This window comes from Sorex fumeus, unplaced genomic scaffold (genome assembly GCF_029834395.1).
Source record: "Sorex fumeus unplaced genomic scaffold, SorFum_2.1 ptg000122l, whole genome shotgun sequence".
NCBI classification, from domain to species: domain Eukaryota; kingdom Metazoa; phylum Chordata; class Mammalia; order Eulipotyphla; family Soricidae; genus Sorex; species Sorex fumeus.
The window spans coordinates 19,072,628-19,081,081 of record NW_026606179.1 but is presented as its reverse complement, the minus strand read 5'-3'; positions in this window follow the sequence as shown (position 1 = coordinate 19,081,081).

The window sequence follows — 8,454 nt, the reverse complement described above, 5'->3', positions numbered from 1 at the left end:
TTTAAACATCATTGAACCCTCTCCTGGCCCCCCAGTATCATTATTTGGTTGGTTTGAGGTCACACCCAGCAGTGCTGGAGGCCTCCCAATACGGTGCTCAGGGTCACACCTGGTGTGCTCAAGAGACCCTGCAGTGCTGGGGATCAAACTTAGGCACCCCGCATGGAGAGCATGTGCCCCAGCCCTTTGAGCAGTTCCCTGGACCCTACTATCTTTTATGTTTGTTTTAGGGTCACAGCTGTTGATGCTCAGGGGTTACTCCTGCCTCTGCAGGCAGGAATCACTCCTGGTGGTGCTGAGGGACCATATAGGATGCCAGAGATGGAACCCAGGTCGAACACATGCAAGGCAAAACACCCTACTTACTATGTTCTTTATCTCTCTGGTCCCAACATAATTTTTTAAGGCTACATTGTTTTATTTAGAGTTTGTTTCCTTGGTTTGGAGGCCAAACCTAACAGTTCTCAGGATTTACTCCTGGCTCTGGGCTCAAGGATTACTCCTGGTGGGGAACAGGGGACCATATGGGGGTGCCTTACCTTGCACTCTCTCCAGGCCCTTTTCTGTTTTTTTTTAAGTGGGGAGTGGGGGATGCTTTTTGTTTTTTTGTTTGTTTTTTTGCTTTTTGGGTCACACCCGGTGATGCACAGGGGTTACTCCTGACTGCGCTCAGGAATTACCTCTGGCGGTGCTCAGGGGACCATATGGGATGCTGGGAATCGAACCCGGGTCGGCCGCATGCAAGGCAAACGCCCTACCCACTGTGCTATTGCTCCAGCCCCGGGGGGGGGGGGGGGATGCTTTTTGGTGCTCAGGAAGCCATGTGGTACTGAGGATCAAATAAGTATATCCCTCACAAAGTATATGCCGAAGCCCTTTGAGTAACTCCCTGGCCCCACTAAAATTGTTTGTTGCTGAGGGTCCAACCCAATGCCTCAAATAAGCAAAAGAAATGCTTTACCAATGAGCCTTATTTCCCACCCTCCTCCCCAGTCAAAATTTTTTATAGAAAAAAACGTAAGGGGCTGGAGCAATAGTACAGCAAGTAGGGCACTTACCTTGCATGAGGCCAACCTGGGTTCAATCTCCAGCACCACATACAGTCCCCAGAGTAACCCTTGAGTACAGAGCCAGGACTAAGCCCTGAGCATCACCAGGTGTGGCACCAAAACAAACAAACAAAAAACTTAAGTAATAAACTTTTGTTGGGATAAGCATTATAAATAGTATATTTGCTTTATGCCTAAGGGGGCAGATTGGGATTGGGAGGGGAATTGGGAATGTTGGTGGAGGGAAGGTCACACTGGTGGTGTTGGAACACTAAGTGCTTGGAACAACTGTAATGAACAACTTTGTAAATCATGCTGATTTTAATAAAAATTCATTTTAAAACTTAAAAAATTTGAAAATTAAAAACCTGGGGCTGGAGAGATAGCACAGGGGGTAGAGCATTTGCCTTGCACGCGGCCGACCGGGGTTTGATTCCTAGCATCCCTTATGGTCCCCTGAGCACCGCCAGGAGTAACTCCTGAGTGCAGAGCCAGGAGTAACCCCTGTGCATCGCCGGGTGTGACCCAAAAAGGGAAAAAAAAAAATCCCTAAGTAAACCAGGAACCAGGAACATGGTGCTAAAGGTGAGAGGATAAAGTTGTCTGCAGTGAATATGGTCCCTTGACTTTTTTTCTCATTTTCCTCCCAGGGATAAGCACAGCTCTGAATTCCCTATGTGACCTTCCAGAAATATCCTGGATACAGACCAGCAAGTCCCGAACATTTTTCACATTCCCTGAAAATATTTCTGCTCTTTGCTTTTTTATTTTATTTAGTTATTTGTTTAGTTCTTCCTTTTGCCTAAATTCAGTAGAAACTTTATTGAGGAAAGGAAGAGAAGGAAAGGGAATGGAAGGAGATGGGATAGAAAAGCAGGAAAGTTGGTGGGTGCATGGGGTATCTTAGAAAAGTCTCTCATTTTTATTTCTCAAGTTGGAGATCATGTCCTATTTGTCTCAAAAGAAGTGTCTTATTTTCTGTTTCGTTCTAAAAAGTTTTATCAAGGTAGGACCAGAGTGGACTGGAGCAATAGCACAGCGGGTAAGGCATTTGCCTTGCATGCGACCAACCCCGGTTCGACTCCTCCGTCCCTCTTAGAGCCCAGCAAGCTACCAAGAGTATACCACCCGCACAGCAAGCTTGGCAAGCTACCCGTGGTGTATTCAATATGCCAAAAACAGTAACAGCAATTCTCACTTCGTGTTCCTGGAGCGAGCAGACAGGGACGAATGGAGATGTTACTGACGCCCGCTCGAGCAAGTCGATGAACAATGGGACAGTGCTACAGTGCAGGACTGGAGTAATAATAATACGGCAGGTTAAGGTGTTTTCTTTGCATCACCCAGCTTTCATCCCCAGCACCCTATATGATTCCCTGAACACCTTCAGGAGTGATTGCTGAGCACAGAGCCAGGAGTTAGCCCTTAGCACAGATGAGTGTATCCCAACCCAACCCCTCCCCCCAAAAAAAGAAGTTTTATCAGGGTGGGGATGTAAAGCACAAGAACTTTGCTCTGCTTTTGGGACCACATCTGACCTGTGCTCAGGATCACTTCTACTCTGCACTCAGAAATTACTCCTGGTGGTGCCAAGGGACTGTATGGGATGCAGGACATGGCACCCAGCTGCGCCACTTACAAGGCAGGTACCACACCCACTGTACTATTGCTCTGGTCCCCTGTTCTTTTCTTCTTTTATTTTTGTTTTGGGTGTACATCCAGCGATGCTGAAGACTTACTCCTGGCTCTGAGATCAGGGTCCACTCCTGGCAGACTCCAAGAAGAACCATAGGGGATGCCAGAGATCACGCATGCAAAGCAAGCGCCCTCCTCGAGGCCCCACAGCTCCCCCAACTTATGATTCTCGTACCTGAGACATCTCTGCGCCCACTAGCAATAAATGAGAGCCCTAGGCTCTCATTTTCCTATCTCCACGTTCCCAGACTTTTGTGACTACTATTTATAGATATATTGTTTTTTTGGGGGGGGAGGGGGGAACATACCCAGCAGTGCTCAGGGCTTACTCCTGGCTTTGTGCTCAGGGATCACTTCTGGTGGGACTAGGGAAACCATATATGATACTGGAGATCAACTTAAGTCAGCCAATGTAAAGCAAGAGTCCTACCCACTGTAAGTTCTCTCCAGCCCTTTTCCCACCCCCAGGAGGGGGAGGCATTTGATTCACTTCCAGATCTATGGGGTCACTCTTGGTGGTGCTGGGAATTGAATGGTTGTATCAAGACAAGTGCCATTTCCACCCACCCGCCCCCCGCCCCATCTAACCAGTCCTGCCCCCCCCCCACCCTAGATATACTCTTTCCCACGTGTGCAAGTGTATCTGTAGAATTAAGGCCTCAAAGTGCTGAGTAGTGCTGGCTCAGGTTCTGCACATTTCACCGAATCTATGACATTTCTTTTTTCTTTTACTTGCTTTTTTTTTGGGGGGGGTCACACCCAGCAATGCTCAGAGGTTACTTCTGACTCTGCACTCAGAATTACTCTGGGCAGTAGTCAGAGGACCATATGGGATGCCAGGGATTGAACCCAGGTCAGCACTATGCAAGGCAAATGTCCTACTCATTGTATATCGCTCCAGCCCCAATGTCCATAACATTTTATTATCAATCTCCTGAAAATCTATGAAGTCCTGATAATCTCCCAATGCTGACAAATGGAAGTGGTATGTTCACTGACATTTCAATAATCCCAGATGATGGGGTGGGGGGTAGGGCTAGAGAAATATAGTATAATGGGTGGGCACTTGCCCTGCACACTGATCTGGGTTTCATCCTCGAACCCCATATGGTCCCCCACGCCAGGAGTGATCTCTGAGTACAGAGCCAAGAGTTAAGCCCTGAACACCACTAGGTGTGACCTAAAAAACCAAACAAAAGAAAGAAAAAAGGAGGATCCCATTGACAGCAGCACCCACAGAGCAAAGGTAAGGGGAAAAGAGTGATTTATCAATCCCAAACCGTCAAATTGCAATCCGAAAGTTTGGTTTGCAAAGACTTTGATAAGCCAATGTTTCAAAAACAGCAGGGACTGATAAACTCCTGGCAGGAGAGGCCGTGGCCCCATCAAATCAACAGGCGTGCCCGAGCACGCACCTCTGAAATAGGGGGCAAAGTTAGGCCATGGGGTTGAGCCTAACTGGGTGCCTTCTGCATCTCCACACCCAGGGTCTGAAGCCTTCTTCATGGAGGACAGCTCCTGCCTGCCTGCCTGCAGCCATGTCAAGCTGCCCACTAGCAAGCTGGTCTCCCAAAGCTGTCTTAGTAGTTTGTACTCACCTCCACTTGTTATTTGATTCCAACACTAGCATTATTATAATGTGTGCGCCCTGCCACAACTCAGTCAGACACAGCACCATTGATTTCAGCAAATTGGGCAGCTGGGGACAGCACTCTTTTTGTTTTGTTTTGTTTTGTTTTGGGAGGGGGATGCCACACTGGCGGTGCTCAGGGGTTACTTCTGGCTCTGTGGTTAGGAATGACTCCTGGTGTTCCTCAGAGATCCCTATGGGAGCTGGAGATTGAACCCAGGTGGGCTGCATGCAAGGCATGTGCCCTACCTGCTGTACTATCTCCCTGCCCCCCATTTTGCTTGGCTTTTGTGTGTGTGTGTGTGTGTGTGTGCGCGCATGCGTGCGCACACGCGTGTGTCACTCCTGACTGTGCTCATGGCCTATTCCAGCCAGCTTTGTGCAGTACAAACACCCTACTCACTGTACTATCTCTCTGGCCCCCCAATAGAAGCTTTCGAAGCTATAAAGTTCCCTCTCCATACTGATTTAGCTGCACTGTACAACTCAAACATTTTGTAATCTCCACTGTAATATCTCCTAAACAGATAGGATTTTTAGTCATCTTTTTGTTGTTGCTAAAATAAGTACCAGCTGGTACACAGCATTTTGTAAGATTCCATCTGTGATCATTTCGATTCCAGCATTACGATGTTAAAGTACCTATTTCCCACTAGCTCAAAAGCACTACATTAGTTTTTACATGTTTTAGGTCAAACGGATTTCTAGTTTCCATTTCATTTATATTTATCTTATTGACCGAGTGTTTATCATATATACGTGTATGTGTATAAGAATGTGTGAGCCTGGGGGGAGTCTACATGAATGTGTGAGCATGTGTGAGAGTATGTAGGTGTGTGTGACTATGTATGTGTTTGTGTGAGTGTGAACACGTGTGTGAGTATGTTTATGAGTGCTTGAGTGTGTGAGTGTGAGCATGTGAGATTGAGTGTGTGAGAGCATGTATATGAATATGTATGCGTTTGAATGTGTGAGTGTGAGCATGTGTGTCAATGTGTCTGAAAACGTGTGTATGAATATGTATGAGTGTGTGAGTATGAGCGTGTGAGTGTATGAGTGCGTGTGAGTGGTATATGAGTATGTATGAATGTGAGTTAGACCATAAGTGTGTGAGAGCTAGTGTGTGTGTGATATTAACAATATTGTTAATAATAGGACTTAATGCAATTTCACGCTATAGTTCCACAACACTCTGCCAGTACCCCGCACATAGTAAACTGGTCTTGTAGACCAGTATAAACTGTTTGGGGGACAGGGGACCCTCAGGAGCTATTCCTGACTCTATGCTCAGAAATGACTTGACTCTTGATGAGGCTCAGAGGACTACAAGAGGTGCTGGTAGGGTGAGGTGGGGTGGGTTCTTTGGGATTCAAATCAGGGTCAAGGCCACCACAACAGGCAAGGGAAGTGTCTAACCTCCTGGGCTAGCCTTTGGACCCCATCCCTTAACTTTTCTTCGGGGCTTGGGGCACGGCAGGCAGTGTTCAGGGCTTATGCCTGGCTTTGTGCTCAGAGCCCATTTCTGAGGGATAGGAGGAACATATGGGGTGCCCAGTATTGAACCCAGACCGGCAGTGTGCAAGGCAAGCAAGGACCTTACCCACTGTACTATCCCTCCAACTCCATATCCTTCCACTTTTTTATTTGTTTGTTTTGGTTTTGGGGTCACACCCAGCAATATTCAGGGGTCTGTCTGGGTCTGTGCTCAGGGGACCATAAGGGATGCTGGGGATCAAACATTGGTCAGCTGCATGTAAGACAAGCACCAGCACCCCCCGCAGAGACATTACCTGGGCTACCTATGGCACTCATGCTCTTCCATGCCTGGTCCTGTCATAGGCCCCAAGGACAGAGCCATGAATGAGGTCAACCTTAACGAGGCCTGGGAGCTGGGGCTGGACTTGGGGCCACTCCCATGTGAAGGGGTTAATATGCCTGAGAATTTGGAAGCCAGACTCTGGAGCTGGATGGTGGGGTCCAAATCAAGCCACTTCCAAATCCGGGTTTGGGCAGGGCCCCTTCTCTCTGGAGTCTTACTCAGTGAAAGGAGGTGCTGATAAGGTGGCCACCTGTGTCTCATGGTGAACTGTCTAAGGCCAGAAGGCCAGGAAGCATTCTCATCAGTGACTCAGGGCTCGGTGATCAAGAATAAATAGGCCGAACAGGCTTATCCAATGGGTGTGTTTAATCTATTTGTGTGTGTTTGTGTGTGTGTGTGTGTGTGTGTGTGTGTTTCATCGCTTGAGGTGGCTTTGGATACACCTTTCCCAAGATGAGTGACATTTACCTTCAGTCCTTTGTCTGCCTTGCTCCCCACAAGCTCTGTTGAAATCCTTTGCTCTCTTTTAAAAGACTGGGGGTTTTGCCTTTTAGTTTAAGGGATTCTAATATTCTGGGTATCTGTCTTTGATTGTGTTTTTGGATGCAAAGAAGTTTTACCTTACAAATGGGTCCAATTTAGCTTTGCTTTGATAGTCCATGCTTTTGGTGTTCTTGCCAATATAATCCAAACGCAATGTTCTGAAGCTTTTTCTTTATTTTTTTCTAAGTTCTATTGTTTTGTTTTGTTTTCTTTTTTCTTTTTGGGTTAAACCCGGCGATGCACAGGGGTCACTCCTGGCTCTACACTCAGGAATTACTCCTGGTGGTGCTCAGGGACCACATAGGATGCTGGGAATCAAACCCAGGTTGACCGCGTGCAAGGCAAACGTCCTACCTGCTGTGCTATCGCTCCAGCACCCGCTATTGGTCTTATGTGTTTTTTTTGTGTGTGTGTATTAAAAAATACACAATGAGTGATGTGGTCTCTCTCCCACCTCATGCGTTAGATGGCCATGAGCTGCTGCCCCATCCCCGCCTGCAGCTGCCACCAATAGACGCATGAAGGAGGCAACAGGGCCACCAGGCTGGTTGGTGATCAGCCGCAGTTCATTCCAATCTTGTCTCCCTCTGCCTCCTTCCAGCCTCACCCACTCCCGTATTCCTCCAGTCCCCCTTGCTCCATTCTCTGCACTCTCTCAGCCTTAGTCTAGAGCCCAACCTCTAAGCTTTGGGGTAGCAACTACACCTAGCTGAGGTAGCATAATCAACATATGAAAGCCCTTTCTTGGGGGTGGGGGGAAGCTCTTCTAAGACAAAGCTCTCCTCCAGCTAGGAGATCCACTCAAGGGCAATGTTTTTTGTTTCTTTGTTTGTTTTTGGTTTTTTGTTTGTTTGTTTGTTTTAATTTTTATTGGTGAAACACCATGAGGTACAGTTTTAGACTTACAAATTTTTGTGCTTGGGTTTCAATTATACAATGATCGAGTACCCATCCCTCCACCAGTGCCCATTCTCCACCACCAAAGATCCAATATCCCTCCCCACCCCCATCCCACCCCGCCTCTGTGGCAGGGCGGAATATTCCCTTTTGTTCTCTATCTCCTTTTGGGTGCTGTGGTTTGCAAAAGAGGCATTGAGTGTCAATCATGTTCGGTCTATAGTCTACTTTCAGCAGGCATCTCCCATCCTGGGAGGATCCTCCCAACACCATTTACTTGGTGCTCTTTTCTCTATCTGAGCTGCCTTTTCCCCTAGCATGTGTGGCTGGCCTCCAAGCCATGGAGTGAACCTCCCGGTACTTATCTCGGCTATTCTTAGGTGTCTCCTATTTTGTTACTTTATATTCCCCAGATGAATGCAATCTTTCTATGTCTGTTCCTCTCTTTCTGACTCATTTCACTTAGCATGATGCTTTCCATGTAGAACTACTTGTATGTAAATTTTATGACTTCATCTTTTCTAACAGCTACATAGTACTCCATTGTGTAGAAGTACCAAAGTTTCTTTAACCAGTCATGTGTTCTCGGGCACTCGGGTTTTTTTCCAGATTTGGCTATTGTGAACAGTGCAGCCATGAACATAGAAGTGCAGATGTCATTTCGACTGTACTTTTTTTGCCTCTCTGGGATATATTCCCAGGAGTGGTATTGCTGGGTCAAATGGGAGCTCAATTTCTAATTTTTTGAGACTCATCCATACTGTTTTCCAAAAGGGCTGAACCAGTCGGCATTCCCACCAGCAGTGAAGGAGGGTCCCTTT